Source organism: Ursus arctos, unplaced genomic scaffold (assembly GCF_023065955.2).
Source record: "Ursus arctos isolate Adak ecotype North America unplaced genomic scaffold, UrsArc2.0 scaffold_8, whole genome shotgun sequence".
NCBI classification, from domain to species: domain Eukaryota; kingdom Metazoa; phylum Chordata; class Mammalia; order Carnivora; family Ursidae; genus Ursus; species Ursus arctos.
The window spans coordinates 55,561,715-55,587,384 of record NW_026623100.1 but is presented as its reverse complement, the minus strand read 5'-3'; the positions used below and the strand labels follow the sequence as shown (position 1 = coordinate 55,587,384).

The following is a 25,670-nucleotide window of genomic DNA, read 5'->3' as shown; positions in this document are numbered from 1 at the left end:
CCAACTCTTCTAAAGAGTTTTAATCTTTAAAAATGATTATACATTTCATTATTAGAGATAATTTCCTTTTTAGTTGTTATTTTTTTCAGTTTTTATTTTAATTCCAGTTAGTTAATATACAGTGTTATATCAGTTTCAGCTGTGTGATATGATTCAACAATTCCATACATCACCCAGGGCTTATCACGACAAGTGCACTCCTTAAACCCGATCACCTATTTCATCCATGCCCCACCCCTGTCCCCTCTGATAACCATCAGTTTATTCTCTATAGTTAAAAGTCTGTTTCTTGGTTTATCTCTCTTCCCCCCCCCTTTGCTCATTTGTTTTGTTTCTTAAATTCCACATATCAGTGAAATTGTATGGTATTTGTCTTTTTCTTTTTCTTTTTTTAAGCTTTTATTTATTTATTTGACAGAGAGAGACAGCCAGAGAGAGAGGGAACACAAGCAGGGGGAGTGGGAGAGGAAGAAGCAGGCTCACAGTGGAGGAGCCCGATGCGGGGCTCAATCCCATAACGCCGGGATCATGCCCTGAGCCGAAGGCAGACGCTTAACGACTGAGCCACCCAGGCGCCCTGGTATTTGTCTTTTTCTGACTGGCTTATTTCTCTTAGCATTATACTCTCTAGCTCCATCCGTGTCATTACAAAAGGCAAGAGATAATTTTTACCTTCCCAGTACAGTCATATCATCAAAAGAAACTTTAGACGATTGCCAAATCATTTTTAAGGAAGCCAAATTGATATATGATTCGGATGGGGAAGAAGGACACAATGACTCATTAATAGTGGACATGATTCTCATTCTGCAGAATGCTTCCTGGAGCTAGCCCACATTCAGAATTGCCACTGATTTCAGAAGAAACTTTGTACAAGAAAGAAAATGAATTCAGAATTATTTCATCACTGATCCCCATGATTTGAGTAAGAATTTAATGTTATGTTTAGCTTCAATGGGAAAGTTACTGAAATACTTTGGCAATACCCAATGTTATAAAGAAAATTATTAGGGCTTACAGCATCTAACATTTGCAGAATACTTTACAGTGCTCCTTTTCTTATATAATGGATGGGAGCACAAGAAATAGAAACTGACTTATGAACATATGCTGAGTAATAGGGCAAGTAGATAATACAGGACAAAGTGTAGGCTACTCTAATACTGTAAGATTGGGAAAGAATAAAACCATTGTCAACATTTATATAGCCATTCTGTTCCTTGCTCCATTAGTACAGACGATTAAAAACGATTTTTGAACGTCTCAATAGCATTGTTCTGAAAAGCAATCTGTCTGAGAGGGAGGTGATCCGGTGGACCTAAGCCTTGGCAGAGAAGGGTATGTGAGTGATTGACACACACCTTCTCCTGTTCTGGAGCATATATTTGAATCTGTAAACAAACACAGAGGTGTTTGACTCTTGACTTAGTGAGTTATATTCGGAAACTCGGGGAATTTGGAGACTGAGAAAGAAAGGAAGAGAAGATTGGGAGCAAGAATCTGAGAGAGCAGAGCTAGAAAGCATGGCTTCTCACCACTCCACTTCTACTCCACCCCGACACACTGGGTCCTGTGAACTTGTTAGGTCCTTGCAAAAAGAAGTGTTAGAATCAGAAGCTGAAACTTTCTCATGATACTTTGTTGGACTAGGCACATAGAGTGCTGTTTTGAGACCCAGGTAAGAAAGGACGGAGTGGGATGGGTCATTGTCTTAATTGCTGGGTGGGTGGAGCAAATCACGCCTACCAAGTGCCTCACAGGATGAAGCAGCAGAAAAGCAGAATTTACATGGCAGGTCCTAGCAACAGGGTGGGCACCTCCTTCAAACAGATTTTGAACAAGAGCCTTCCACCAGGAGACTGGACCACCACAGGAACTGAGCACATTTGTGCCTAAGCACATGTAAGAAACTCATTCACATCTCCCAAATTAATTGGTGAAGGTTTTATGAAGGAAAGTTATTGAAGCCTTGTAGGTAGGCATGTATTCCAACTACATCTGGTTTACCAAAAAAAGTACCCCATTTGTTCCCAATTTTATATTCCATAGGTATTCCTCACTTTATAAAACAAGTGTCTCGGAAAAGTTGACTTTTATAAATAAAATGTAAATTCTTTTCTAGTGGAAGAAAAATTCCAATAAATTGGATTTAGAACTTTTGATAATACAAGGGGGAATTGAGATGAATGCTAGGTTGGAGCAGACTGGACACTGACAAGCCAATGGGGGTACATCCCCTACTCTGAAATTATTCCTCCACTCTTATCCTCTGCCATAGTTGCCATGTTCACAGCTACCAGATTTTTAAGCTGGTAGTTGTGGAGTCTAAAGAGTGAGACTGTAATAGTATCATTTCTGCTGGTACTTTATCACACCAAATTAAAATCTACTTAAAATTATGTAGAACAGGGGCACCTGGCTGGCTCAGTCAGTGGAGCACGCAGCTCTTGATCTTGGAGTTGTGAGTTCGAGCCCCACATTGGGTGTAGAGATTACTTAAAAGGAATCTTAAAAAAAAAATTATGCAGAACAAATCAGGTCCACGTTCATTCCAAAAGTTTAGAGTGTTTTATATTGAATGTTGCAATCTTTTTAGGGACCATGTTGATTAGCACGTAAGGACAAGATTCTAATCCATCAGTAGTCATTGAACCTTTAAAGGGCATCTCTTGTTTTTAACAGTCTGGTTTCTCCCCTTTGTATTAGAACTCTTCTTTCCTGTAAGGAACCCAGTCCTTGTGTTTCAGGTGGGGTTGAATTCTTACATGGCCATCATGACAAGTGTGCAAGTGACCAGGGCAGGCCAACCAGAGTTCCCTGTTCCCTCAGTGTCCTTGCTTGTTTCAGAGATGCATGTGTGACCCAGCAGAACATATCAGAATTGCTTCCAGGAGTTTTTGATCAGAACTACTGGGATAGACTATCCTTTCTGTGGGATTTGCTAAGCTGAGAGCTTAGGCATCTGGGACTAGAGAAGCCCAGAAAGAAACTGCAAGAGATAAGCAGAGCTAGGAGATAGTGAAACAGGCCTAATGACATCATTTGAACCCCTGGATTCAGTTATGCCTGAAGCCAGCTTCATGTTGACTCCCTGTTTTTCTCCTACCACCCACTCCGGCAGTAGGCTCAGTTACTCCAATCCCAAGTCAATTGACCTGGCTCACCAGGAGCAAAAACTCCCATCATTTCTCAGTCCTGGGTTCCTGGGGTTTGCTTCCAGGCAGTGGTGTCAAGTGCAACAACTGGTGAGACAATAAGAATATGCAAGCACAGGATTCTTTATCTTCATTAACTTAGGTCAAAGTCAGGGAGAAAGACAACAGTTTAGAAGTACCTAGAAGCTCTCTCAAGCTCACAGGATCTAGATAATCCTTTTTATAAACAGAAATCATTTTCCTCATGATACAACTCTTATCTATGGTCAAATCACTTCCAAAACACCTTTCCAGATAGTCCTCCAAGGTTTAGTTGGTTTACTTTTTTGCATGTGGTCTTTGCCATTATCATAAAGGAGGCGTTGCATCATCAGAACACCTGTGGGGATGGGCACCTGGCTGGCTCAGTGGGTAGAGCATATGACTCTTGATCTCGGGGTTGTGAGTTGGAGCCCCATGTTGGGGGTAGAGATTACTTAAAAATAAAATCTAAAAAACAAAAAAACCACCACCCATGGGGAAAGAGTGCATCATAACTTTAATGAAGCTTGAACCATCCCAGTTTCAATCCCCACTGTGTTCTGGCTCCTCTTGCCTTTGTATTCACAAAAACAGACTTTCTGTGGTCCCTGCCCATCTCTCTCCTTGTTTTGTCTCCTTCCAAAACTTTTGGCTGACACATTTTGCCCTGAATTTACTAATTTAACTTATTTTATCTTTATTAACTAATATGGACAGCTTTTCTTCCTCCTACATAATACATTCCCTCTCTGAAGTACTTTTTTTAGACCAAAATTGTCCATTCGACCACCTGAACTTCCCAGCTTTTGTGAGCAAATAAATTCTTTTCCATAGGCCCATTTAGGGAGGGTTTCTTTCACTAAAAAGTGATTCTAGCTCCTGCAACAACATGCTGAACCGTTAAACCCTTCTCAGGGGTTTTCATTGCTACAGCCAGTTATGAGGATGTTCGCTTTCATAATTCCGAGATGAAGGAAAGCATGGTAGCATGACCACACACCTGTGCCTCCTCCCCAAAACTAGTAAAATAACAGTAAAAGATACAGTAAAAAGGTATTAGCCCCCAACAAAAAATTGGAGAGGAAACAAACAAGGACTATTCAACAAACTTATGGAAGATGAAAAGTAAATGGAGAAGTCATAACTAACCTAATAGAACAGAGGAAGTTGAAATCCAAGCATCTCAGAGGGGGATTTCCAATGAATAATGAGCTAGAAACTGAGAGTCTCAGTGCTCGGACCACAAAAGGTAGAAGTGAAGGTGTGACTCCAAAAGTAATATGACTGGTGAACTCGATGTGGAAAATGGTTGGGCCTCTAGTCCCCAGTCCCCTTCTCAATTCTAAGGAGCAAGAAAAATACCACTCCAAAGGAGAATGGAGGTTCATATTCTGGAGAAATTAACCCAAAAGGTTCTGGGACTTGAAGACTAAGCCACATGCAGGGTAAGGACATGTCGACAGGTTGAAAAATGGAGTATCGGGGTGCCTGGGTGGCGCAGTCGTTAAGCGTCTGCCTTTGGCTCAGGGCGTGATCCCAGGGTCCTGGGATCGATTCCTGCATTCTTCCTCTCCCACTCCCCCTGCTTGTGTTCCCTCTCTCGTTGGCTGTCTCTCTCTGTCAAATAAATAAATAAAATCTTAAAAAAAAAAATGGAGTATCATGTAAGAAGCTAATACTGACCTGTGGGGAGCCTCAGGCATGTCCCTCTCCCCTGCTCACACCCAATCAATCAGAGCTTCTCCTCTGAAGAAACTAGATAGTCCCAGATGGAAGACCTACAGATACTGACATTAGACAGCCCCCAAATAATAAGGCTGGTTCAGGACCCAGTGATCCTACAGCAAGGCCCTTCAAGCAATAAACCTTGTCAGTGCACCCAAAGCCCCCACAGAGTCAGTCTTAAAAATTAGTGGCCAGCCAAGGAAGCCACACATTTGAGAAAAAGCTGCAAAATGAAAGAGGTATCCCAAAGCAAACAGAAAAATGGAAGCCAGAGAGTCCTTGACCCTGGGAGGAGTGAAGTCTAGTTACAATCACTACTTCTGAGGATGTCTGATCAGCAGAGTTAGCACTACTATGCCTACCAAGTCCCATATTGCTAGGATCACATTCGGTTGCAAGTAACAGAAAACCAGAAAACAATTGATTAAATACCAGTGTTATTCTCACATAACAGGAAGTTGAAGATATTCAGCAACATCCTACTAGAACTCAAGCTCCAAGTTCAGGGATCTTTGCTTTGTTTCTATCAAGAGTGCCTGGAATAGTACCTAGAATATAGTAGGGCTCAAAAAAATATTTGTTAATTGAATGAATGAATCTCTTCCTCTTTTCTCCTTGCTCCCCTACTCTATCTCTTGCCTCTTGCAGAAGAAAACCACAACATTTCAAGCATGAAATGGGACCTTTTTGCAAAAGGTAGAATTTTGCAAAAGATAGAATTGTCCCCTAGTTCCCATTCTATGCTATACATTGTCCAGCCAGCAAAAGGTATTATCAGTCCTATACAACTATCTGAATGACTAGACTTCTAAGAATTATGTCAAAAATTGTGATGAAGAGAGTGTGCACAGCCTTTATTTCTGCCACGATTGCTGGTTGTTTATGAATAGATCCTTAATCACCACTCCCACCAGCAAAGGCTCCTGTGGTCTTCAGGCTGAAGTTTCAAGGAGAAGGAAGTGGAGAGGTTACGACAGACTGTGGTTAGAAGACCAAATAGGACACAGGTCTGAAGCTGGACATTTGTAAACAGCCATTTTGACATAGCCAGGTCCAAATGGCCTGTGTAAATGTAAAATCACGATTTTAAAAATGCACCAAGTAATGGATGCAGCAGACACTCTTGACCACAACACTATTATTAAGACATTATTTTCAAACTTGATGATTTGGGGAACTGAGAATACTGGGTCCCGTTTGATATATATATACATCACCAGTCTAATATATACCAGATCAAGATCAAAGATAATGTAATCACAAGATCTACAGGAAGTAGAAGTATCTCTCTTCTAGTCTAGAACAGTATTTCTCACCATTTTTTTTTTAAATCCTTCTCCTCTTTCAGTAAATACAAGAATCTCAGCTCCTGCAGAAATTCATTTCCTATCGCCCAAGGAGACTTTGTCAAACTTAACTTTCTTTAGTTACAATATGAAATTTGTTTAACTAGCCAATCAAAAGGCTCTTAGTCTCAGCTTTTGAGCAGTCTCTTGGATAACTCAGTCATGAGGTCAGATGCTTAGTGACATTCTGAGGCTGGAGGCTCAATGATGGGGGATGGCAGGGTAGAAGGGGAGAGGGACCTCAGATGCAGGCGGTATCCGAGATCCTTGCTGGCCTCTGCTGTGGAAGGACTGGTTTGGTCTTCTCCCTGCATGATGGATCCCGAGTGCAAATGTTCCTTCTTCTCTAGCCGTTGCATATTGTGCTGCCATCACTGATGGAGTTGTTGGTTTTGCCCATTTCTTTTGAGTCAAAAAATCTCCACATACATGGCTCTTTGTCCCGGCACAGGCATGTGTTCAGTGGCGTGTTGCTACGTGTTGAACAACTGTCTATTTCCAGCTCACAACAAGTCCTCAGGCCCCTAACGACACAGGGCACTCCCTAGGGTGCCTCTTCGGGGATGGCGTGTTCCTCTGGTGATGCCCTAATGAATCCTCTTGAATCTCTGGCTGCTACGGAAGAGGAGAGCTTCTCAAAGATCTATAGTGTTTTTCTCTGGTCTCTAACTAAGTGAAGATGAGAACCTGGGGTTGCCACGAGTGGACAGGGACTCAGAGAGTTACACTGAGTAGATTCGTGGTGGTGTCCCACACCCACCCCTTGGGTCCTCTTCTCACACAAGATTGTCATTGGCCAAGGAAGAGAGAAGCTGACAGAATAGAAAACTTTGCTTCCGCCTCCTGGTGTCAGTCTCCAGTAGCTGCACATCCATCTTGATAGGCCCCATTCACTCTTCAACAAATGTTTACTATTGTCCTTTATGTACAAAACACACGCTATGTATTTCAGGGAATGCAATAGTGAACAAACCATGATCCTCATCTGTTCTCTGAGATTATGATCTAGAACAGGAGATGTGTATACAAATTATGATTTTTTTACTATTGTTACCTTATACGTGGCAGAAGTTTGGGTTTTTTTTTAAGATTCATTTTATTATTTATTTGAGAGAGACAGCACAAGTGGGACGGGCAGAGGGAGAGGGAGAGAGAATCCCAAGCAGACTCCTCACTGAGCACAGTGCCCAATGCTGGGCTCCATCTCACGGCCCTGAGATCATGACCTGAGCCAAAACCAAGAGTCAGATGCTTAACCAACCATACCACCCAGGCACCCATCAGAAGCATTTTTAAAAATAGACGAGTCAAACCTCTCGTGTGGTCCTATCCCTCAAATGCTTTGTAAGCATCTTTCATAGCTCATGCAGCTTGCATTTGGATTAATAATTTATAATTTAAAGAGAGATGTCAGTCAGCATTAAAAGATGTATAGACTAAACATGGAAAAATAAAAATGGTTAATTTGTTATGGTGATGGAATTATGGGTGATTTTTCCATCAATAGTTTTGATTTATATCATCATTACATAATGATTTTTTATGAATTTTTTATGCTTTAAGAAAAAAGGCTAAAAATTGTTGTCATCTACAACCTAGCTCCAGAGACTGATTCCCAAGTTAGCCTAGTTCATCTCTGAATTAATCTCCTGAGGATCTGAGCACTCTATAGGGTCACAGAGAATACTGCCAGCTTTCCATGGTCATAGCAACGTAGTTTTAAACCATCTGAGGATGTTTTATATATCATAACATGAAATATAGTTTTAAAGTGATAAGTGTTAAACCTTTAAAAAGTGATGTGCTCAGAAACAAAATCATACAAAAATCAGTTGTGTTTCTATGCACCAACAATGAAATATTTGAAAAACAAATACAGAAAACAGTCCCATTTACAATAGCATCAAAAACAATAAAATACTTAGAAATAAGTCAAGAACCATATGATCCTCTGAACTGATGCAGAAAAGCATTTGACAAAATACAGCATCTTTTCCTGATTAAAACCCTTCAGAGTGTAGGGATAGAGGGTACATTCCTCAATTTCATAAAAACCAGCTATGGAAAGCCTACAGCAAATATCATTCTCAATGGGTAAAAGCTGGAAGCCTTTCCCTTAAGATCAGGAACACGACAAGGATGCCCACTCTCGCCACTATTATTCAACATAGTACTAGAAGTCCTTGCAACAGCAATCAGACAACAAAAAGGGATAAAAGGTATTCAAATCCGCAAAGAAGTCAAACTGTCTCTCTTCGCAGATGACATGATACTCTATATGGAAAACCCAAAATACTCCACCCCCAAACTACTAGAACTTATAGAGCAATTCAGTAATGTGGTGGGATACAAAATGAATGCTCAGAAATCAGTTGCATTTCTATACACGAACAATGAGACTGAAGAAAGAGAAATTAGGGAATCCATTCCATTTACAATAGCACCAAAAATCATACGATATCTCGGAATTAACGAGAGAGGTAAAGGGTCTATATTCTAGAAACTACAGATCACTCTTGAAAGACATTGAAGAAGACACAAAAAGATGGAAAAACATTCCATGCTCATGGATTGGAAGAAGAAACATAGTTAAAATGTCTATGCTACCCAGAGCAATCTACACTTTCAATGCCATCCTGATCAAAATATGAATGACATTTTTCAAAGAGCTGGAACAAACAGCCCTTAAATTTGTGTGGAACCAGAAAAGGCCCCGAGTTGCCAAGGAATTGTTGAAAAGGAGAAACAAAGCTGGGGGCATCACGTTGCCTGATTTCAAGCTATACTACAAAGCCGTGATCACAAAGACAGCATGGTACTGGCACAAAAACAGACACATAGACCAATGGAACAGAATAGAGACCCCAGAAATGGACCCTCAGCTCTATGGGCAACTAATCTTTGACAAAGCAGGAAAAAACATCCAGTGGAAAAAATGGTGCTGGGAAAATTGGACAGCTATATGCAAAAGAATGAAACTTGACCACTCTCTCACACCATACACAAAGATAAACTCCAAATGGATGAAAGACCTCGATGTGAGACAGGAATCCATCAAAATCATAGAGGAGAACATACGCTGTAACCTCTTTGACATCGGCCACAGCAACTTTTTTCATGACACATCTCCAAAGGCAAGAGAAACAAAAGAAAAAATGAACTTGTGGGACTTCATCAAGATAAAATCTTCTGCACAGCCAAGGAAACAGCCAAAAAAACACTAAGAGGCAGCCCACGGAATGGGAGAAGATATTTGCAAATGACACTACAGATAGAAGACTGGTATCTAAGATCTACAAAGAACTTTTCAAACTCAATACATGAGAAACAAGTAATCAAATCAAAAAATGGGCAGAAGATATGAACAGACACTTTTCCAATGAAGACATGCAGATGGCTAACAGACACATGAAAAAATGTTCAAAATCATTAGCCATCAGGGAAATTCAAATCAAAACCACACTGAAATACCACCTTACGCCAGTTAGAATGGCAAAAATTGACAAGGCAAGAAACAACAAATGTTGAAGAGGAAGTGGAGAAAGGGGATCCCTCTTACACTGTTGTTGGGAATGCAAGTTGGTACAGCCACTTTGAAAAACAGTGTGGAGGTCTCTTAAAAAGTTAAAAATAGAGCTACCCTATGATCCAGCAATTGCATTACTGGGTATTTACCCCAAAGATACAGACATAGTAAAGAGAAGGGCCGTATGCACCCCAATGTTCATAGCAGCATTGTCCACAATAGTTAAATTGTGGAAGGAGTCGAGATGCCCTTCAACAGATGAATGGATTAAGAAGATGTGGTCCATATATACAATGGAATATTACTCAGCCATCAGAAAGAATGATTACCCAACATTTGCAGCAACATGGACGTGACTGGAGGAGATTATGCTAAGTGAAATAAGTCAAGCAGAGAAAGACAATTCTCACATGGTTTCACACATTTATGGAACATAAGAAATAGCAGGAAGATTGGTAGGAGAAGGAAAAGAAGAATGAAGGGGGGGGTAAACAGATGGGGGAATGAACCACGAGAGACTATGGACTCTGGGAAACGAACTGAGGGCTTCAGAGGGGAGGGGGATGGGGGATTGGGATAGGCTGGTGATGGGTATTAAGGAGGGCACGTATTGCATGGAGCACTGGGTGTAATCACATCAAAAACTAAGGATGGTGACTAACAGAACATAATAAAAAATTATTATTAAAAAAAACCCACAATAAAATACTGAGAAATAAATGTAACCAAGGTGGTGAAAGATCTGTATACTAGAAACTATAAGACTTTGATGAAAGAAATTGAGAAGACACAAATAAGTGGAAAGATGTCCTGGGTTAATAGATTGGAAGAATTAATATCAAAATGTTTATACTACCCAAAACCACATATAGATTCAGTGCACTCCCTATCAAAATTCCAATGGCATTTGGCATTTGTCACAGAATTTTTTTTTTAAATCCTAATATTTGTATGGAACCACAAAAGACGTCAAATAGCCAAAGCAATCCTGGGAAAGAAGAACAAAGCTTTAGGCATCATGCTGCCTTATTTCAAATTATATTACAAAGTTCTAGTAAAACAATATAGTACAGGCATAAAATAGACACATAAACCAATAGAACAGAATCAGGAGTCCAGAAAAAAACCATGTATCTATGGCCAACTAACATTTGACAAGGGAGCCAAGAACACTCACTGGGGAAAGGACAGTCTCTTCAATAAATGGTGTTGGGAAAACTGGATAACCAATCATGAAAAAGAATGAAATTAGATCCCTTACACCACTCACAAAAATTAACTTGAAATGGATTGAAGACTTAAATGTAAGGCCTGAAACTATAAAACTCTTAGAATAAAACATAAGGGGAAAGTTCCTTGACATTGGTCTTGGCAATGGTCTTTTGGCTATGGTATCAAGAGCACAAGCAACAAAAGTAAAAACAAATGGGACTACATCAAACTAAAAAGCTTCTGCACAGCAAAAGAAACAATCAACAAAATGAAAAAGCATTCTATGGAATGGAAGTAAACATTTGCAAACCATCTAATATGGGGTTAAAATCCAAAATATATAAAGAACTCCTACAACTCAATAGCAAAACTAATAATAATCAATTTCGAAATGGGTACAGGACCTGAAAAGACATTTTCCAAAGAACACATACAAATGACCAACAGGTACATGAAAAGTTGCTCAACATCACTAGTCAAGGAAATCAAATCAAAACCACAATGAGATACTACTCCACATCTGTTAGAAAGGCTATTTTCAAAAGACAAGAGTTAAGTGCTAGGGAGAGTTTGGAGAAAAGGAGGAAACCCTTATGCACTGTTGGTAGGAATACAAATTGGTAGAGCCAATATGGAAAAACAGTTGGAGGCTCCTCCAAAAATTAGAACTAACCATATGATCCAGCAACCCACTTCTGGGTATATATCTGAACGAAATGAAATCACCATCTTAAGAGTCATCTGTACTTCCGTGTTCACTGAAGCATTAGTCACGATATCCAAGACATGGAAATAACCGAAGTATCTGTGCACAGATGAATGGATAAAGAAAACACACACACACGTGTACACACACACACACACACACACACACACACACACACACACTATTATTCAGCCATGAGAAAGGAAATCCTGCCATTTGCCATAACATGGATGGACCTTGAGGGCATTATGCTAAGTGAAGTAAGTCATACAGCAAAAGACAGATACTGAATGATTTCTCTGATACATGGACTCTAAAGAAACCTAATTCCTAGAAAGAGTGGTGATTGCCAGGGGGAGGTGGGGGAAATAGGGAGATGTTAATCAGAGAGTACACACTACCAGTAATAAGACGAATAAACCCTGAGGACCTAATGTACAGCATGATGACTATAGTAACGATACTTTATTATATACTTGAAAGTTGCTAAAAGAGGAGATCTTGTTTTGTTTTGTTTTTTTTTTTAAGATTTTATTTGACAGAGAGAGACACAGTGAGAGAGGGAACACAAGCAGGGGGAGTGGGAGAGGGAGAAGCAGGCTTCCCGCTGAGCAGGGAGCCTGATGCAGGGCTTGATCCCAGGACCCTGGGATCATGACCTGAGCCAAGCCAAAGGCAGACCCTTAAGCCACGCAGGCGCCCTGCTAAAAGAGGAGATCTTAAGTGTTCTCACCACACACACACAAAAGGTAACTTTGTGAGGTGATAACGGAGCTGTTGACTGACTTTATTGTGGTAATGATTTTACAATATATACATGTATCAAATCATCACAGCACACTTTAAACTTATACGGTGTTGTATTTCAATTACATCTCCATAAAGCTGGGGGGTGGGGGAGGAAAATGACGTGCGTGTAGAACTCTTTTTTTCTAGACCTATTTTACATTTTTTTGATGCTGATCGTTAACAGTCCCACATGGACACACTAACTGCCAGTTAACTAGACAGAAAGTTTCCTTAGGGAAACGGTGTCAGCAGCAACACCATCTGCTAATTTACAAATGATCATTATCCTGATTACCTGTATTTAACAATTAGTAGTCTAAACCAAGGGTCCTCAAATGGGAATTGGGCTCTACTAAAACTAGGAAACGTGTCTGAACCTTGGCAGCCATCAAGTCACTCCTATTAACAACCTGCCTCACAACCTTCACAGGTCCCCAGCCCCCCAAAAAGGCAAGGGGCCAGCGGCAGCCTCTTGTCTGCTACAGCCTGGGGGCCTCTCTGGAGAGACACCTGTACCACCTCCTCCCATCGACATCCTCCCCCGCTGTTCTCAGCCCGCACTCCCGGTCTCTCCGTGACCTGAGGCTTTCAGGGAAGCGCTTAGGAGACAGAGGTCTCTGTGTTAGCAGGTGACAAGCCCGGGAGCGTATCTGATCTTGGTGGCAAGTCATGTTACAGTGGTGTTGTATAATCCTTTGCGGCTTCACAAAGTGTCCTGTACTCAGTATAGTTGCAGCCTGGCTGGAAAAAATTCAGTAATAAAAATAGCATCTAATGTATGGAGAACATACCACACGCCAAGCACTGTTAAACACTCTACATTTATTAACTCACATAATCCTTACAGCCATCCTGGCAAATAAAGACACTTACTATCCCATTTTACCAAGGAGAAAAGTGAGGCTAAGAGGTTAAAGAACCTGCCTAAAGTTACGCAGGAGTAAATAATCGTTAGAATCAGGTTTTCTTACAATATAAGCCATAGAAATCCACTTGAGCTACGTTCAGATCTATCCTTCCGCACAAAAAGGAGACTGAAGAACAGAGGGGTATTACCAGGAACCCAAGGGTCAAGAGCATCAGGCATCAAGAGGGACTGGAATCAGGAATTGGAAATCTGTTAGGAGCAATGTGAGTGCCCAGAATTCACGTGACGGTATGTTTGTGGCTAGGAATTCATTTCTCTCTCTCTTCCTTGCGATCTTCCTTCCTCAAGGGCTCTTGCCTCATTCTCTGCCTGTGTTCCTCCTTCTGTTTCATTCTTTTCTGCGCTCCAGGCATAGGCTCTGCTGCTGCATATGTGCGTAGCCGAATATAGTTGCCCCCCCAACCACAGCTTGCAAGTTCACTTGTTCTAAACCCACGTGGCAACAACTCTAAATATTAGGAGAGGGAATTTGATCAATCTTGTTTCCTCCTCTGATCCAATTATATACGTCCAGTCAGTCCGTCACACAATATAAACATGATTGTAGGGTGCACTCCTGGGGGTGGGTTCTCAGAGAAGGAGGCTTGTGGTCTGGGAAGACTTCCCCAAGTGTGTATTCTCCAGTGCTTGAGGTCAGATTAGAACCCAGGTCTTTCTGACTCAGAGCCAGACTTCTTAACTACCATGTTATTCTGAAAGAAGGAAAGTGAATGCCTACGGGATTTCCACATCGCTAAAATCATAGCAAACCATGTTTTCTAAAGCTTGGTTTATTAAACTGGATGAAGATTCATTACAACATTCCATATGCTTTTGAGTATCTAAAATATTTCATCATTTAAAAAGCCAGGGGCGCCTGGGTGGCTTAGTCGTTAAGCGTCTGCCTTCAGCTCAGGTCATGATCCCAGGGTCCTGGGATCAAGCCCGGCATCGGGCTCCCTGCTCAGCGGGAAGCCTGCTTCTCCCTCCCCCACTCCCCCTGCTTGTGTTCCCTCTCTCTCTGTGTCTCTCTCTGTCAAATAAATAAAATCTTTAAAAAATAAAAAAATAAAAATAATAATAATAATAATAAAATAAAAAGCCAAAGCCTCAGGAGCAACAAGAAAACAAAGCAGTTGCTGCCCAGGGGCTCCCGGAAGTTCCTCGTCCACAAGGTCAAGGAGCTTGAAGTGTTGCTGACGTGCAACACACCTGCCTGTGCAGAGATAGCTCGCAGTGTCTCCTCCCAGAACCGTAAAGCCATTGTGGAAAGAGCAGCCCAGCTGACCGGCAGAGTCACCAATCCCAATGCCAGGCTGCGCAGGAAAGAAAATGAATAGACAGATGGCTTATGTGCACATCATATTTGTGTTAATAAAATCATAAAATTACAAAAAAGAAACCCCCCCAAAAAAGTCAAAGCATCATAAAACATTGAGATTTTAGAAAAAAAAATTCAAAAGGTGATTAAGGACTACCATTTTTAGCCATATAATGCCCTAACTATTCAGAGTAACTCTCCCAGTAAAGAACACCTAAAAATGCTGGATAAAGTATTTCTTTTTTTAAAACACACATTTAAAAAAGTTTTTTAAATGCATGGTTGAGCTGGCTGGAATGTAAAGGAAACCTGTGGGGGCCAGAGACAACCAGAGAAGTGAAGTGGTGAGCGTTTGCCCTTGGCCATCTGCTGATCCCCCGTGACCTAATACTTGAGCTTTAATAAACCTCTTGAGTATGAGGGCTACAGGAGAAAAGCTGGAGTCTTTCACAAGATGGGAGATCAGAACGGAAACCCTCGATGCTAGAATGCTCTAAGATAACCTGCTAAATGGATGATATAGGAAAAAACTCACCTAGTGAAGTGCAACGGGGAAATCCTCATCTGTTTTGGCGCTCGGATCTCCCAACCACAAACCACGTACTATCACATAAATCCTGGGCCTTCATGCTGCCTATATGGCCAGCAACCCCCTAATCTGAAAACTTAGCTCAAGAGGTCCTAGACTGCCAGTGCCCCCAAGCATTTAGTAGGTACCAAAAAGAAAAAAAGAAAAAGAAAAAAAATTCTCTTTGCTGGGACACACTTTAAACCCAAGCTTCAGAGAATTCCCACAAAGTTCCAAGGAACATGCCCTCACCACCGTAAGTGAAAGTCACCCGAAACAACAAACAGCAAAATCTGCCTACCACAAATACAAATGGAAAGACATCTTTTTCATAAATAAGACATCATAAAGACGTCAGTTCTCTCAAGGTGACTTACAGATGCAGTACAATTTTGAATCATAACCCCCTCAGGTTTTTTCCATTGAATGTTACAACTTTCTTTTGGCATTTAGATGGAAGAGCAGGGTGCCAAGTGTGGCCAAGAGCCTCCTGAAAAACAGATGTGGAGTGAAACTGAATATCAAGACCTTTTAGCACAATGTTAAAAACTGTGCTATTAACTCGGAGACAAGTAGACCAACAGAACGGACTAGATAACCCAGAAATAGGTTTGTATGTGACAGATAATAGGCCCGGCACTGGGACAGGTTACAGAAGCGTGCACACAGTGTGATTGCTTGTATGCAAAAGTTGAAAACAGGCAAAATCAAGCAATATATTATTTAGGGATACATAAGTCCCTGGAAAAATTATTTTTAAAAGCAAGAAATGAAATGCAAATGTTTGCACCCTGCAGGGCTTGGGGAGAATGGGATTGGAGAGTTGCGTGCAGCCATCGAAGTATTAGTAATGCTCTCCTTAAACTGAGTGGGGAGTACAGACATGTTCAATTTGTTATTGATCTTTAAACTGTACAAATATATTATATAGGCTCTTTTGTTTTAATACCTTCATATTTTTAATTTAAAAGTTGACTTGAGTTAATTTTAAAAGTCACAAATTTAATAAAACAAGTTGAAAATGCATAATTAATACAGAATTAAAGTATTGATATTGTATAGAGCTTACATAAATCGATCAGATAAATATTAAGACCGTGTTAGAAAATGAAACAGAAGTTAAGAATAGACAAATTCAGGGGCGCCTGGGTGGCACAGCAGTTAAGCGTCTGCCTTCGGCTCAGGGTGTGATCCCGGCATTATGGGATCGAGCCCCGCATCGGGCTCCTCCGCTATGAGCCTGCTTCTTCCTCTCCCACTCCCCCTGCTTGTGTTCCCTCTCTCGCTGGCTGTCTCTATCTCTGTCAAATAAATAAATAAAATCTTTAAAAAAAAAAAAGAATAGACAAATTCAAACAAGAGGAACTATAAACAGCAGATAAACATTCAGAGTAAAAAAAAAGTTTCATCAGCCTAGTAGTAAAAAGAAATTAAAACTTAATATTAAAATACGATCATGTCTCAAATTTTAAAAAAAGATTAAAACATATTCATTTTCAGCACTGTACTGCTGATAGGCAGATAAATTAATACAAACCTGTGAAAAGCAATTTATCAATACCTGTCATGAGTCCTATAGTGTTGATACCCTTTGGTGAAATAATACCATTTCCAGGAATCTGTTGTAAAGAAATTACTCTTATACATCAACACATATTTTTTGGTACAAAGAGGATAATATTTACTAAATGCTCATGCCATGCACCAAGAATAGTGCTAAACCATATGAAATCGGTGATGTCACAGTCCCAATCCCACAAATAAGGAGACTTGAGCTAAGTTACTGCCCAAATTACTCAGCCAGCAGGTACTACAGCCCACTCCAAACCCAGGCAGTGTGATTCTCGAACCCATATTTCTAAGTGCCACACTATCCTGAAGCATTGCAGCATTATTTCTAATTGTCAAAAACAAAACAGAACACTTCCTCACAATTCAATCAACAGTGTGAGACAATTATTCACGGAGAAGAAATGAAAGAAAAAAAACTAGCAACAACCTTAATGTCCAACAATAGGCAAATAACACAATAAAGCATGGTACTATGTTTATGTGCAATGAGAGGGCAGATTACTCATTTCAGAGAAGTGTTAGTACCGAGGAGAGTAGGCATCCTAGAATTGAAGAAATGTGGCATCCTGGTTCAGTGCAAATGTATTACTGTTAAACTAAAAATGAAAGTCCTACTTATGGTAAATCAACTGCATCATCTCAGTAAGCAAAAGGAGAGCACTTCTGCACTTCTATTTTAATTTAGTGTAAGTAGATAATACATTCACATTGTCCAAATATCAAACAAGATAAAAATATAAAAATATACACAGTAGAAAGTCTCAGTCCCACTCTGACCCAGATCTAGTTGGTTCCCATCCGTAACCCCAACACAGCTGATCAGTACTAGCACTGTCTTGTTTAGCCTTCCAGGGGATTTCTAGTCAAAGAGGACAACTTTTGTCCTCTTCTTTTTTTGCACACATAATAAAATACTAGATGCATTGACTTTTTTTCATTTAGTCTATCTTGAAGATCTTTCTGAATCAATACAAGAAGCACTTACTCATTCTTTTTAATAGCTGTATAGTATTCCATAGTAGCTGTACCATAAATCATTTAACGATGCCTATATTAATTGGCATTTGTGTTGCTTCTAATTTTTTGCTATTACAAAAAAAATGCTGCAATGAATACTATTTCTTAGATACTATCTCTAGAAATCATTGTTGAAAGTGGAGTGCTGGGTCCAAATAATGTATATCCATTTATAGTTTTGATGGATTCTACCAATCCCTAATGCACTAAAACTTTATACCATTAGGTCTTCCTGCCCAAGAACATGGTCTGCTTTTCCATTTGTCCCAGCCTTCTTTTGTGGAGGACAACACATTTTGAACTCACTACTTTTCTTTCTTTTTTTTTTTTAAGATTTTATTTATTTATTTGAGAAAGAACGAGAGAGGGAGAGAGAGCACAGAGGGAGAGGGAGAGGAAGAAGCAGGCTCCCCGCTGAGCAGAGAGCCCAATGCGGGGCTCGATCCCAGGACCCTGGGATCATAACCTAAGCCGAGAGTAGACGCTTAACTGACTGAGCCACCCAAGTGCCCCAGAACCCACTATTTTTCAAAAAGGAATGCATATATATAAAACTGTATATGTCAATGATTTCAGTTATGCAAAAAAACAGGGGAAGGTGGGGTAAAGGGAAATAGTTCATTATGTTAACATTAATCTAGCAGGCAGGTGGGATTGAGTTACATGTGTTACCTCTAGGTTTTTTTTTTTTATCCTTTTCTGCGTTTTTCAATTTCTTGCTTTATTTTATTTTGATACAATGAGCATGATTAGTTTTTAAATAAGGGCTTTTTAATTAAATGTCATCTGACCCAGTCTTTTGCCTTCAGTCTGCCAGGATGAGACAGCTAAAGCAAAAAGTTTAAGTGATAGGCCTGGGGTCACATTAAACTATTCATCCTGGGGGTAGAACAGTTTAAGGTTCCTGCTTCCCTGCAGGGGACTTTTTTTGTTCCCCACTTCTCATACTTCTCTTCACTATTGGCAACAATGGAGGTTTTCGTTACTTTGTAAAGTTTTGGGAAAGTGGGACTCCATAAATTTCATTCTGTTTTGATGTGGTATTTTCAAGATTGATTTAGTGCCGAGTTGTTTTTTTTTTTTTTTAAGGATTTTATTTATTTATTTGTCAAAGAGAGAGAGCACAAGCAGGGGGAGATGCAGGCAGAGGGAGAAGTAGGCTCCCCGCTGAGCAAGGAGCCTGATGTGGGACTCGATCCCAGGATCCTGGGATCATGACCTGAGCTGAACGCAGATGCTTAACAGACTGAGCCACCCAGGTACCCCTAGTGCTGAGTTTTGATACAACTCTAGGCTGTGTTTTGTTTTATTCAAGATTTATATATTTATTTTTGAGAGAGAGAAAGAACAAGAGAGCGGGGAGGGAGGGGGACAGAGGAAGAGGGAGAGAAAGAATCTCAAGCAGACTCCCTGATGAGCACAGAGCCCCACACGGGGCCCCATCTCACGACCCTAAGACCATGACCTGAGCCAAAATCAAGAGTCGGCCACCTAACAGACTGAGCCACCCAGGTGCCCCTAGGCTGTGTTTTGAAAATGAGGTCACCCTACCCCTGTGATAAATGTCCCCTGAGAACCCCAGGGATCCTCACCACTTTCCTGGAGACAAAGCTGAATGCAGTTCAATCTGGCCAGCTCTCACTCAAGCACCACATTTTCGCCTCCCAAATGTCCACCTGGCTCTTCACAAGTGAGGTCTACCTGCACTGTAAAAAAAAAAAATTGTGAGGCTTTTGCTTGGCAAAATCTGGCCCAATTTTATGACCAATTACCCCGAAGTAATAAACACACTGGAAATTGTACATTCCAGGAAAGACACCATTTAATAGAAAAGTTGACACATGGTGGAGGATAGGAAGCAGGTGCAACCAGGCATATATGGATTTTCTAAAAGCCTGAAAAGGAAGTGCAGTCTGCAGTTTAAAAAAAATTTTTTTTCCTTTTTTTTAAATTTTAAGTAAGCTCTACACCCAGCATGGGACTGGAACTCACCACCCCAAGATCAACAAGTTGTAAGTATGCTGCACAGACTAAGCCAGCCAGGTGCCCCTACTTTTTTCTTTCCTTTTTTTTTTTCTTTTTTCCTTTAAGCAAGCTCTGCACCCAACATGGGTGAAAAAAATATTTTATTTGAAATATCAGGTTAGCCAATAACTTTTCAAAGTGATAAGATTTAGCATTATTCATTGGGGGGGGGTGGGAAGCAAATAAATCCATGAAAAATTGGCCCTGAGAGTTAGGTACCTTGAGAAGAAATTGTTAGCTGTCTAGATGAAGCCAATTCCCTTTTTGTTCTCACAGCATCTTGTATCAAGGGATAAGTTCATGAAAGACCAATTGAGAGGCAGCTATGTCCTTGCTCTGACTTTAACCTTTCTCAGAGAAGAATGTGGTTTTGCTAAAATAAGAAAAGAATCTATTAAGGTCATGCTGTACTTGATTGTTATCTTACAAAATTTGGCAGAAATTCTGCCCTAAACCTACCAGCTGTGCTGACAGTCCCCTAGAAGAAATTGTTTAAACAGGTGCCCCTATAGCTGGTGCAGGATCTGGTCTTAGGAAACTTGACGGTCTTGGGAAACCACAGTTTAGAGATGTAGAATTTGATTTTCTATGGGACAATTTAAATCAGAATCTCTGAAGGGAAACATTCTAATATAGAGACTCATTGAAGGAAAAATTTACTGAAAATTTCCTTTAGGGGATATTTCCTATGTGGTATAAAAGACTTTCCCCTCTTTGGTCAATTCTTCCAATAATTCTTTTTTTTTTTTATTGAACAAAGCCCTTTGAACTTTATATTTGGAGAAGGAAAGAAGGAAGGGAAGGGAAGGAAGGAAGGAAGGAAGGCCTTAAAACTCTGGGGGGAAATAAAGGGGTACTCAGTTTAGGGGCTCATCCTGGAGAAAATTACAAGCTAAGTTTCCGCCCCTGGTATCATACCTCCCAGTACCCCTTCCCACTTACCTGTTTCTCGTATTGCTTTGAACTCTTGTTTCCCGGCCAGATGTCATCTTATAAACAAATCTTCATTAAGATGGTTTACCTCTTCAGGGGCGCCTGGGTGGCTCAGTTGGGAAGGCATCTGCCTTGGGCTCAGGTCATGATCCCAGGGTCCTGGGATCGAGCCCCGCGTCAGGGTCTCTGCTCAGTGGGGAGTCTGCTTCTCCCTCTCCCTCTGCCTTCTTATGCTCTCTCTTTCTCTCTCTCTACCAAATAAAAAAAGGAAAATCCTTTTTTAAAAGAAAAGATAATTTACCTTTCCAAGGAATACTCACATTTCAAGAAGATTCATAAAGATCAAAAGGCACCAAACTTGAACACTGGTGCTTTAGAGCTTAGAAGAGACTGGTGGAGGGGCGCCTGGGTGGCACAGTTGTTAAGCGTCTGCCTCCGGCTCAGGGCATGATCCCGGCGTTCTGGGATCGAGTCCCACGTCAGGCTCCTCTGCTAGGAGCCTGCTTCTTCCTCTCCCACTCCCCCTGCTTGTGTTCCCTCTCTCGCTGGCTGTCTCTCTCTGTCAAATAAATAAGTAAATAAAATCTTTAAAAAAAAAAAAAAAAGAAGAGGCTGGTGGGGAGCACAGGAGGGGCCCGTGTCGGCATTCCTGATTAGAGTACACAGGTTGGTACACATGCCAGCTGCTGAAGGTTAGTGCCTGTCCACCAAGATGCCAGAGAGAAAGAATCTTGATTATTTCTACATTCATACAAAGAAGGAAAAGATTTAAACTGATAGCATGTACATTTTATTTTCATTTTTTGAAGCAAAAAATCAAGCCATGGCTCCAAATCATATTTCGTCCATTTCATTTAATGCATTCAAAATATATTTAACTATTAGACAAAGGAGAGTCACAAAATATTCACAGAAAAATAATAAATGAAGATATCTACCACACTTAATGCATACCTCAGTATAAGAAATAAGTAATCCTTCCAATTATAAATTTTCTTTTTCTGTTACTTGTCAGCTCACTGAGTTTTCCTGGATCAGGAACAATGAAAACTCCTACCCACGATAGCAGATTGTTTGTTAGATTTTCATTCTCCTGGCTTAAAAAGATGTTGGGCATCTCAGAGAGAATCAGAAACTACGCAGGATAAAAATGTATAAATGAAGAACATTGAGACAAACGGAAATGAAGGTAAGAATATGAAGTCATGATGTGGTTAATACCCAAAAGCCATGCCATGAGGATCCTTCCTGTTAATACAGGTGGACTGTATTTTTGATTTTGAGCTTCCAGCAGCCAAGCAAGAGAAAAATCTAGATCAGTTATTGAGTCGAAAGCCAAGCTGGAGTTCCGTTCGCAGAGCCCAAGTACACAGAGCCCGGGTGTTGTTAGATACAGCACCATGCATTTATTTGAGCTCCTCCATGAATCTGGTACCAAGGGCCAAGATGCAGAATTGTAGTAGGGCAAAGACAAGCTGTATTTAGGAAAGAGCAAACTCCTCACCAAACCTGAGAGCTCCAGGGGATTCACAGACCAACTGCAGGGAGGGCCAGCCTCTGGGGGTTATAGCTGCCACCTGGCTCATCCCCACCCAGCAGAAAAAAACAAATGTCCTAGGGGCGCCTGGGTGGCCCAGTCAGTTGAGCATCTGACTCTTGATTTCAGCTCAGGTCACGATCTCAGGGTTGTGAGATGGAGCCCCATGTCGGGCTCGGCGCTGGGCATGGAGCCTGCTTAAGATTCTCTCTCTCCCTCTGCTCCTCCCCCTCCCCCAACCCCCCACCCTTGCTCATGCATGTGTGCTCTCTCTCCCTAAAAAAAAAAAAAAAGTTCTAGAGGAACCACCAAGAATTCCATACCAAGGAAGGAAGGAAGGGAAGAAGGAAGAAAGGAAGAAAAGCATTCATGACACAAAATGAAGAAATGGCAGAAAGTGAAAAATGAAGTTGAAGGATTCACAGCAAATGTATGATCATGGCAGGCGATGAGGCAGGATGAGCATGTGAGGACAGTGGGGATCAAAGTCCTCAAATGCACTGGGGACTATTTTATTGGATACACAGAAATACACAAGAAGGCTAATGCAAATATGCCAACATGCTAATAGCTCTCAATTCTGGGAGGTGAGAAAACTTTGTATTTTATACTTCTCTGTATTTTTTTAATGATTTAAAATTTAAAAAATAAAAATAGAAGAGATGATAGTAGAAGAGGGGACGTTGGTAAAAGATTCCTGGAGAAGATGAGTTGTGAGGCAACTATAAAAAACAGACTTTGGATGGCCTTGGGGGAGAGTTGCCAGAGTGAAAGACTGAGGAGCTTTCTGTTTGGAAACAGACCCTGTTTTTTAGAAGCTACTTAGGGATATAAAAATTACCTACGTGAAACACGTAGATGCCAATACAGTCACACAGAACTGAAAGTTACATCACTTATTGCTAATAACAGAGAAAGCAAAAATAAATTATTTCAGAATGAATAATTCAGAGGTTTTCACATGACTCAACCTCAAATACACTGCCATTTCTTTACTCTTCCTCACTCATCCTCACCCATACCTATAACATTACCATGTCTTTGATTTCTTTGGAATGCTCTAGAAATAAGAGAGGAAGGAAGGGAGGGAGGAAGGGGGTCAGGAGGGAAGAGGGAAGGAGGGAAGGGGGAAGGAGGGAGGGAGGGAAGGAAGGAAGGAAGGAAGGAGGAAGGAGGGAGGGGGAGGGGGGAGGGAGATAAGAAAGGAATGGACAGGGAAACTAAGGGGGGGAGGAGGAAGAAGAGAGCTCAGTGTATGTGCAGATAACTCACTAATGGGCAAGATTACCATGCATCCTAGAAAAGAAAAACCAAATAAGTCCACAATAGATGTTCCACAATATCATCTTAGAAAATAAGAAGTCTTGGACTTTGAGGGACAAAAGCAAAGGTTGCCCTAGAAGGATACAAGGCAAGTCTCTCACCCTGTGATTAAAATACACCTGAACATTATTGGCTCTGTTGGGTTGGCTATTTTCACGAGTACGTGGTTACAACAAAACCCTCCACCTCATGTTTCTCAATCCTGTTTATATCAACTCAAGTTCTTAATGTCATTTGTATGTCAGAGTCCTTTTCTTTTAAAAAAAAATTTTTTTAAAGATTTTATTTATTTGAGATAGAGTGAGAGAGAGAGAGAGAGAGCATGAGTTGGGGGAGGGGCGGGGGAGGGGGAGAAGCAGGCTCCCCACTGAGCAGGAAGCCCAATGCGGGCTTGATCCCAGGATCCCAGGATCCCAGGATCCCGGGATCCCAGGATCATGACCTGAGCCAAAGCAGACGCTTAACAGACTGAGCCACCCAGGTGCTCCAAGTCCTTTTCTTTTTAAGGATAGTTCATTGTCTTGGTATCTTCGGGTACCGTGTATCAATTAACAGGGTAAGCCATGGGACACCTGGCAACGGATGCTGTTAGCACAGCTGCAGAGCTCATCTATGCTATAAAACTGCATTTAAATTTTGTCTTTTAGAGTTTGAATGAAGTATGATTCCATTACGAGGCTATTGAGCACATTTATGATGTGAGCATTCACAAACACTCCCTCTGCGGTAAAATGGCTCAATTGCCCTTTTTTTCCACCAAAGTGTTGAAGACCGTTTTCTGTTGCCCGGCTTAAAGCAACTATAGTGTGAGGTCGGAGTCAGGTACTTTAAGTCCTGCAGATCAAGAAGTAGAACAGCATATTGACAATTTTCTTTGGGGGAAAAAAAAAGCATGTATTTTCACTCTAATTACTGTATCTGAGTCCTTAATGAGGTATATCTTTTCCAGAGAAAATTTAAAAAGAAAGTCTGATGCAGATAAAAATGTTTAAATGAAGGGAGAAAGGGAGAACATTCAAATCACTCTGAAATAATGATAAATGATAACAGCTTCCAACAATTACTTAGTTCTTATGAAAAGTATTTACCATGGCAACCACTGCATCAAATTGCTCATAAATAGGTCCGGAGCCATACGCAAAAAAATAAAAATTAAAAAAGAGGAAGCGAGAGGAAATTTGTCCCCTAGACCCATATTTGCTCAGTTTACAGCAAGGAGGTAGCCTGCAGTGACACGATGACACAAACCTAGTACACGTGCACCGTGCTTTGTTATACAGCACCGCACACAGACCATCTCCTAGCTGGATCATGACGCACAGTCCCTTTAATTATCTTGATCTCCTTCCAGACGTTTCAGAAAGGACTCCCAGACTATTTAAACGTGAAATAAGAGGTCTTCAGCAACCGATGTGAAGGGGTCCCTCCTCTCATGGAATTACTGAAACAGTGTTTTGTTTTGTTTTTTTAAGATTTTATTTATTTATTTGACAGAGAGACAGCCAGCGAGAGAGGGAACACAAGCAGGGGGAGTCGGAGAGGAAGAAGCAGGCTCCCAGTGGAGGAGCCTGATGTGGGGCTCAATCCCAGGACTCCGGGATCACGCCCTGAGCCGAAGGCAGACACTTAACGACTGAGCCACCCAGGTGCCCCTGAAACAGTGTTAAATTCTTGAGGTCCCTTCCATACCACAAGGCTCCTTCCATACTTTGATTTCATATTATAAATGAAAATACACAAGAGCTTTAAGGAAATAATCTAATACATGGCAAAGATATAAGAACAAAGATACACAGTGCGGGACTATAATAATCAAGAAATTAGAACATGTAGGGGCGCCTGGGTAGCGCAGTCGTTAAGCGTCTGCCTTCAGCTCAGGGCGTGATCCCGGCGTTCCGAGATCGAGCCCCACATCGGGCTCCTCCGCTAGGAGCCTGCTTCTTCCTCTCCCACTCCCCCTGCTTGTGTTCCCTCTCTCGCTGGCTGT

At 41.1% G+C, this 25,670-nt stretch overlaps 1 protein-coding gene and 1 long non-coding RNA gene across 3 annotated transcripts in view; one reads left to right on the top strand and one right to left on the bottom strand.

The window, feature by feature from the left end:
• Positions 1–25,670, top strand: part of GALM (galactose mutarotase) — a 104,145-nt gene that overhangs the window by 11,772 nt on the left and 66,703 nt on the right. The gene's annotated exons all lie outside the window — the stretch shown is intronic.
• The window catches only part of LOC130543146 (uncharacterized), a 48,590-nt gene that overhangs the window by 3,027 nt on the left and 19,893 nt on the right, over positions 1–25,670 (bottom strand). For both annotated transcript variants that reach the window (XR_008958243.1, XR_008958244.1), the window contains exons 5-7: positions 20,833–21,074; positions 20,110–20,263; positions 19,458–19,571 (exon numbers count right to left, since the gene is read on the bottom strand). This is a non-coding gene — a long non-coding RNA (uncharacterized LOC130543146). The remainder of the gene's footprint in view (positions 1–19,457; positions 19,572–20,109; positions 20,264–20,832; positions 21,075–25,670) is intronic.